We start from the raw sequence: 8,130 nt of genomic DNA on the forward strand, positions 1-8,130 counted from the left end.
TGTTAGTTCAACCACTCAGAAGTGAGGAGTGATTTAGCAAACTTCCACGCAGAAACATTATATTCCATAGGTCCTGAGGTTCTCTTGCCTCCTGTTTTCTCAATGTTTTCTTGTTTTCTGAAAATGTGACTAAATCCAAAACACAGACTATAATCATGATGATTTCATTGATTCTCAATGCATTTCATAAACAAGCCAAAAGCAAGAGATGTATAGTCCCAACATATTGGCAATTTGTCAGCTCTGCTTGAAGTATTTTAAATTAAATGACATTAACAAATGAGTAATCATCAGAATAAATCACATAATAATTGCATTACTAACAAATCAAAACGTAGGCAACCCAAAGGTTGCTGACGTGCACCAGCCAATAGGTACAACTAGCGTCATGGTCACACGAATGTCTGAATCTCAGTGGCCCAGCCCCCAATCCAGCCTGTGAAGAATTACAGTCTCTTACAAAGTTTTCCTCCAGGACTTTACAGGAGTCTCCAAGGGTCTTGACACGTGAACGTGAATCAGCTCAGGCCTCCCGCGCTGCTGTCCGTGCAAACCGAGCTGTCGATGTGCCCTGCCCCAGCCCTGAGATCTGAGATTCCTGCCTACTTCACATCATCTCAGTGACTAAAAGGCCCACCACTGTCCCTGCGCGGACTCTGCTGAGCTGGATGGAGACCCTCTCTCTGGCACCAGATTGCTGAAGCTCACAACGGTACTCCTCCCCTCCCCAGTCACTGCCATGGGGTAGAAGAAAATGGCCCCCCGTCGTCCTGCTGTAACTTCCTTGACCGCTTTGCACTGGGTCCCAAAGCATTACAGAGCTTAATAGTTTTCTTTTTTTTTATTCCTGGCCTTTCGTCCCGGGGTGCTCTGGGGTGTCGATGCTGCTCCCCTCGGGGGCTGGGTGTGGCTCACCGTACCAGCCTACATTTTCCCTTTCATTGAATTCTCCCCCCCACGAGGGTCCAAATTGCCTTCCTGAAAACTGGCTTCAGTCAGAACCCCCAACCATCAGCTGTGACACTGAGGGCTTAACCCCCATTTGTGGACATGGTTTAAGTCTCCTTCCTCAGGACTTCTCCGGTTCCCAGGTAAGTCATCAGTTACAAATAAACACTTGGGAGGAAGAGTGTTGCCCAACAACACGTTCCAAATATTCCACACTCACTCAGCTCCTGGGCAGCTGAGATTCAGATACAGATACACAGTGTATTTTATTTTTTATTTACAAAAGCAGCGTTACAGCTATAAACAGCACCTACAAACTTCAGCTCTAACTGGGGCACAAGAGCAGACACACACAGAAGCGGGTATGTCCATTCAGACTTTCCCCCCTCATTTATCATAATTTCTGGGGAAAGTGTTGGCTTTAAAAAAACAAACAAACAAACTATTGCTTAAAAGCTTCTGGGAATTGTATTTCTCTGAAAAGCAGATGTGGATGATCCTTGATGAGATGCTAAGTGAAATAAGCCAAACACACAAGGACAAATATTGGATGATTCCGCTTATATGAAGGACCTGGAGTAGTCAGATCCCTAAGGACAGAAAACAGAACGGCAGTTGCCAGGAGTGGGAGGAAGGGGAATGGAGAACTACTGCTTCCTGAGTACAGAGTTGCAGCTTGGAAGGATGAAAAAAGTTCTGGAGGTGGATGGTGGTGATGGTGGTTGCACAACTTAATGTCACTAAACTATACTGCTAAAAATGGCTAAAATTGTCAATTTAATGTTATGTCTATTTTTATCACAATAAAAAATAAAAGAACTTATGGAACACTTTTTTTAAGATTTTATTCATTTACTTGTCAGAGAGAGTGAGCACAAGCAGGGGGAGTGGCAGGCAGAGGGAGAGGGAGAAGCAGGCTTCCCGCAGAGCAGGGAGCCCGATGCGGGGCTCGATTCCAGGACCCTGGGATCATGACCTGAGCCGAAGGCAGACGCTTAACCGACTGAGCCACCCAGGCGTCCCTTTACGGAGCTCTCTAAAAACAAAAACAAAAACAAAAACCAGGCAGCTGCAAAGGTGTTGTGAATGGAATCAAGGAAGTGGTCCAGCTTTGGGTCTGGAGTGAAACGATTCGCCAGGGATACTGAAGAAGCGCTACAACACTGACGAGGCTAAGTTGAGCGTGAAGAAGGCTGAAGAGAAGAAACACTGATTTTTTTTTTTTTTTGGCATGGTGTGTAGTAATGATTATCCCTCTCAGAAATGTAGCATTTTAGCTTTCAAAGCATTTCCACAAGTGATCTAACTTGTTGTCATGACAAGAGTGGGAAGTGAAGGGCTGGGTTTCAGACTCCAGAGCTACAAAGGGGGAAGTCACCCTGCCCCATGGATGCTCTCAGCTTCCTCAGGGAACTGACCCCCCATTTGCCAACGGGTAAACTGAAGCTCAGAGAGATGAACGGACTTGCCCCGAATCTGCTACTACTGAGCAGAGTGGAGACCTGACCCTAAGCCCCTCAACTTACTACTTCGTGTTCTTCCGCGGGCATGAATTACAACAGAATGAAACTGAAAAAGTAAAAAAAAAAAAAAAAAATTCCTAGCCGTGTCAAAGCATGAAAGAATCCCTAGTCTACATTAAAACTCAAGAGAAAACAGGATATAATTTGGGGATATATTTTAAGCTTTATAAAATCCTCCCACCCCCGCCTCTGAGTAGGAAAGTGGGTAAAAACAGAATCTGGGGTGAGAAGTCATCTGTTTCATCCACGATGTGGAGGAGAAGAATCTGTAAGCCAACACCCCACATTTATTTCAAGTACTGTGCCTCATTCTGCCAGCCTTGGCAGCCAGCCCACTTCGTTTGCTCCAGGGGCCCTTCTTCGGAGTCATGGTCAGAGCGCTATTTTGGGATGATAAAAGTGGCCTAAACAGTCGTGAAGCTAGGATTTAAAAGGACAGACACATAGATTAAGCCACCTGGCTGCCATGGCATGCTGGGGGTTAAGCATCCAGATGTGTATCGAGGCCTCGCCTGGCACGGCCCAGCCTTCCCCGCAGAACATCATCCCTGTGTCCTGGCCTGTTCCAGGAAGCAGCTGGAGTCGCCGGCAAGAGAAAGCACGTGGTCTCAGGGGTGAACCCGGGACAGCCTCGGAGGTGCCAAGGATTTATGTGAGCAGCCAAGTGTACATGACAGGTCTGCGTGTGCTAGAGAAGGGAGTTCCACTGCTCAGATGAGCCACTCATTGCAGAATTCGCCCACAGGGGGAAGTGAGTCAATGACTGGGGCAGTTCACCTTCTGCCTAGATGTGTCATCAAATCAGCTTTGTAAAGCCTGGCTCCGGGAATGCGTTTGCTCACCCAAATGCGGTTCTGTGGGGCTACAAAACATCTCCAAGAGGGAACGCTCACGGAGGAGAAAGTTCTGAGGCTTTCCCTGTGCCAGGAACAGGGCCAGTGGCCTGAGCCTGACAGCTGGCCCAGGCGTGGTCAAATCTGCTGACGAGAAGCCCAAAGCTGCCGGCAGCATCAGCTCCACATCTGGGACTGGTGACTCATCGGCTCCTCTCGCCCACAGCCCTCCATTCTCAGGCAGGCCTCAGCATGCGGGCCCCACCGCACTGAGGCCCCAGTGCTCAGACGTGTCCCTCCACCCGCGTGCCCATCGGGATTTGTCCTTATCTCCAACACTGGCCTTCCCCTTCCCCATAGACTCAGCCTGGTCTGCCAGCTCCAGGTCCAGGGCAAACTGTGTCCAGACGTCTCAGACCCAACCCAGGCTATTGAGTCGTGGCCCTTTAAATTTAGCAGACCCATACCCACAATGCCTAGCTGGCCCACCAGGGTGAGCCACGAGCCGCACCTGTTCTAGGCCAATCCTGTTTACCCAGGATCTACTATTTTTGCTCTCACCTCTCCGGTTCTCAGATTCCTGGCTCCCTATCCCAGCTGCCATTGCTGCTTCACTTTGGTGACCCTTTGGACTTCCCTTTTTAGACCACAGCCTCTCATGTGTTTCTGACTCAACTTGCTGGGCAGTGCTGGCTTGCCTCCTGGTCTCAGGTGAGGACTCCATGATTCAGCCCCGGCCCCTGGGTCCTCCTTTAGCACGGATCATTCCCAGGACAGGAAGAGAGTGAGGATTTGCTCCCTGGTCCCTGCCTGCTTCTGACCCTCAGTCTTCCTTTGCCCTCCAATTCTAGCAGCTGGGGGGTTCCCTGATCAAGCCCCCGGCTGCTGGCCCCAACTTGGGCCCTAATTCCTGGAATCCCTCCCTCACCTGGAATAGCTCTGCCCTGGGCTCAGCTTCTGATTTCATGCTGGCCTTGCCTGGGTCCCAGCAGGCCCAGCCCACCCCCACCGCCACCCCCACTGTCTCACTGAGATCAGAGGGAGGCTCTCCAGGCTCTCAGGGAGTGGAGGTCTGAGAGAAGAGGACAACACCGCTTCCTGCAGAGCCCTGACAGGGCACGGAGACTGGGGAGTCTCACATCTGTCTGCAAACATTTCTGTCTACAGGTTTGGGGTGACTTTTGAGGGGAAACGTAACGAGGCATCAGAAGGCGAGGCACTTGCCATCTCGGGGGACCTTGTTTCCTACTCGCTAAATTGTGTGTCCGGGCTGGGGGAGGGCATGTTGTTCCCGATATCTCAAACAAGCATCCAGTTCTAAGTCCCTGGAAGTTAAGAGTGGCCCCCTATGGTTCAGAGCCTTTTCTTTGTGTGCCAGACTCCAGGTCTGACTTTAACAACATGTCTGTCATAGACATTCTTCACCAATGAATGAAAGAGTCAAAAGTTCCCCTACTCCCAACCTCTCCTGTCCCTCCACTCCAGAAGGTGCAGAGACAAGGGCCAGAGCCAGTCCCTGCTCCTCTCTTCCCCCTCTCCAGACCCTCCTCATCCCCTTCCCTAAAGGCTTAGGGACCTAAAAACCAAATTCCCCTAAAAGTTCAGCTGGCCACTTGGTTTTCTTTTCCATAAGCCAGCTTTCCTTTATGAGCATGCACTGTGATAGAATGGTGAGGAGCGAGATTTTGGCACGTGGCCCCCAGGGGAATTCCTGCTATGCCATTTACTAGTGATGTGACCCTAGACAAGCAATTTAATTTCTCTATGCTTGTTTCCCCATCTCTAAAATTGGGATACTAATAGTCCCTCCTTCACTGCATTGTCATGGGGATTATAGTTCATTCATTCATAGAAGAGTAGTACCTTGTATGTAATAAAGGGCGAGGCTGTAAGTTCTTTTGTATGGATCACTCTATGTCAGGCCTTATTCTAAATATTTACTATCCAATAATTCATTTTCCCTACGCAAAGTAAAACAGGAACAGAAGAATCATTCCATAATTCTAAGGTACATTATTGTTAATTAAACATTATTAATAGTAATTAAATATATTTTATTTAATATCAATTTAAAATATTGTTAATTAAACATTGTGCCCATCAGCAGGAGTTAAAATGCATTATTAACCCTCATCACAAAGCCTGTTACCCCAAAGAATCACATTGTATGTATGTATGTATGTATGTATGTATGTATTTATTTATTTATTTATTTATTTATTTGACACAGAGAGAGAGACAGGGAGAGAGGGAACACAAGCAGGGGGAGTGGGAGAGGGCGAAGCAGCCTCCTCGCTGAGCAGGGAGCCTGATGCGGGGCTCGATCCCAGGACACTGGGATCATGACCTGATCCGAAGGCAGACGATTAACGACTGAGCCACCCAGGTGCCCCACATTGTTTTTATTTTTTTAGTGCTCTCTCTACTGGCCTTGGTAAGGTTTATATATAATAAATACTCACACCTGGTCAAAAAATAAACTGAGTTTCAGAAAGTTAGGGAATTTCCCCAACTGAATACAAACCCAATGTGTAAAGATGAAAAAAAATGAAGCACCTGGGGAACACAGACTCCAGTGGGGCCCTGATAATGGACATAAGCCTCTGTCATAGTGTGTCAGAGTATAAACACAATTCTGTGTGTCTCTTTTGATTTACCAGGTTTATAATTTAATAAATTATATTAAATAATATATTAATGTTGCTGTATACTCTTTGAAGTTATCATTTCAATGACTGCAGAATAACCCATTTAGTTAATTACCGTAATTGAACTGACCCCATTATCGCATATTGGCAGGGTTTTGGGCTTTTTTTATTCTTATGTTAATCCCCATACATTACATCATTAGTTTTTGATGTAGTGTTCCATGATTCATTGTTTGTGCATAACACCCAGTGCTCCATGCAGAATGTGCCCTCCTCAATACCCACCACCAGGCTAACCCATCCTCCCACCCCCCTCCCCTCTAGAACCCTCAGTTGGGTTTTTTTTACTATTATAAATAATCCTGTAGTACACATCTTGGCACAGGCTACTTTTTCTTTTCTTTTATATTATTTCTTAGGCTAATTCTCAGAAATGGAACTATGGGGTCAAAGAGGCTATTTAAAACTCTAATTGCCTCCATCATCTTATACATCCCTGCTTAGTTAGTGGAGAATTCCATTGGAGGGAGGAAGCACTCCTGGGGAAAGCCAGAAGGAGATAGTAATTAGCATTTGCTGTTGAATGCCAGGCATCATGCTGGTCAGATTCAGTGTTTGATGTGCCACAATCCCCAACCTGCCCAGACTTGGTGTCACTGATGTTGCTATGGCCATTTATGAAGACATTTGCCAAGCAGTACATTAGAGAAGTTTTGCTCATTCGATCTCATTTAATCCTCACAACCATGCTCTGAGGAAGTTATTATCTCCATTTTACAGAAGATGAAACAGGAACTCGGGGAGATTAAGCCAAAGTTGCACAGCTAACAAATGGAAGAATCTGGGTCCAAGTCTATGCTCTGTCTATTCTGCCACATTTTGCGCCAGCCTCCTTCCACCACCACCCACCCCCAGTCCTGTATTTACAGATGAGATCTTTCACTCTCTGCTTTGTATGGACGGGGAGAATGCTGGAGATGGAGACAGGGGAAGGTCAAGATGCAGAACTGCTCTGAAGACTGAATTCTCCTGGCCCTCTGCCCACAAACTATCTCCCTTTTCTTTCTTGCTGGTGAAAAGCATAATAATAAAGGACATGCACATTATTCCAAAGAGAGGGCTCCCTGTAAATAGAGAACACACCACCTATCAAAGATGCTGACTTATCAAGTATCCTTTGAGGCTAAGTATCCCTCAGAACAGGTGTTTCTGAAGCTAAGCACATAGACTAAGCCTATCCTTATGTTAAAATAGTTCTCCCATGGAATTATTTAACCTGGCCCAGCATTTATAAACTTTGCACACATTTCAGTATCTCAATTAAATCATCTAACCTCAGGGGCACCTAGCTGGCTCAGTCGGTAGAGCGTGCAACTCTTGATCTCGGGGTTGTAAGTTTGAGCCCCATGTTGGGTATAGAGATTGCTTAAAAGTAAAATCTTTTTCAAAATTTAAAAAACCAAATAATCTAACCTCAGTCTCTATTCATTCTAGCTTTTTTCCCTACCAAGGGAGACCTGCATTATTTTTCCCTCCTATTTTGAAATAGTGCCTCTCCCATACTGAATAGTGTCACAAACACATTGGATTCATAAAATTCCAGATGTTGTTCCATGGTGCATCTGGGTCAGGAATACCCCGGCTATCTCAGGACTACCAAGGAACAAGTTACAGCTAGAGAGTGTTATGGAAAGACAGGGGCTGGCACCTGCACAGTCAGAGAGCAGATTTAGTGAAATGAATAGGTTAGAAGCCATTGCTGGGTGTGGCAGGAGATCGTCTGGTTGGTTCCAGGAGCTAAGTTTTGCAGTATACTAAATTGCACAGACCATGTATTCATCAGGCCTTTTTCAGATGCAAGTGTGGAAATTGGCTGAGAGGGGAAGTTATTGGCGCCTGGCTGAAAATTCTAAAGGTAGTTGTCAAGTGTAACTGGATCCAAGTGTGTCATCACTTACAATTTTAAAAAGTAATGCATCACTTAAGTGGTGTCATCGGGAATGTGTCCCCATCTCTTTGCTCTGCTTTCCTCTCTCTGGAGTAATGACAAGAGGACCCCCAGTAGCTCCAAGCTTCTTTTCCACAGAAATCCCAGTGGAAGGAGAGTACCTATTTCCTCATTGTTCCATCAAAAGTCCCAGGATTGACTGTCAACTGGCCTGAATTCCTAATGTGCTG

General features: G+C 46.4%; 1 long non-coding RNA gene across 1 annotated transcript; it reads left to right on the plus strand.

Moving 5' to 3' along the window:
• The first annotated feature begins 230 nt into the window (after positions 1-230).
• Positions 231-1,750, plus strand: LOC118004109. The gene is made up of 3 exons (XR_004677482.1): positions 231-712; positions 963-1,091; positions 1,436-1,750. It is a non-coding gene; the product is annotated as an uncharacterized LOC118004109 (long non-coding RNA).
• Positions 1,751-8,130: the final 6,380 nt, after the last annotated feature.

Source organism: Mirounga leonina, unplaced genomic scaffold, assembly GCF_011800145.1.
Source record: "Mirounga leonina isolate KUSES-001 unplaced genomic scaffold, KU_Mleo_1.0 Mir_92, whole genome shotgun sequence".
NCBI lineage: Eukaryota > Metazoa > Chordata > Mammalia > Carnivora > Phocidae > Mirounga > Mirounga leonina.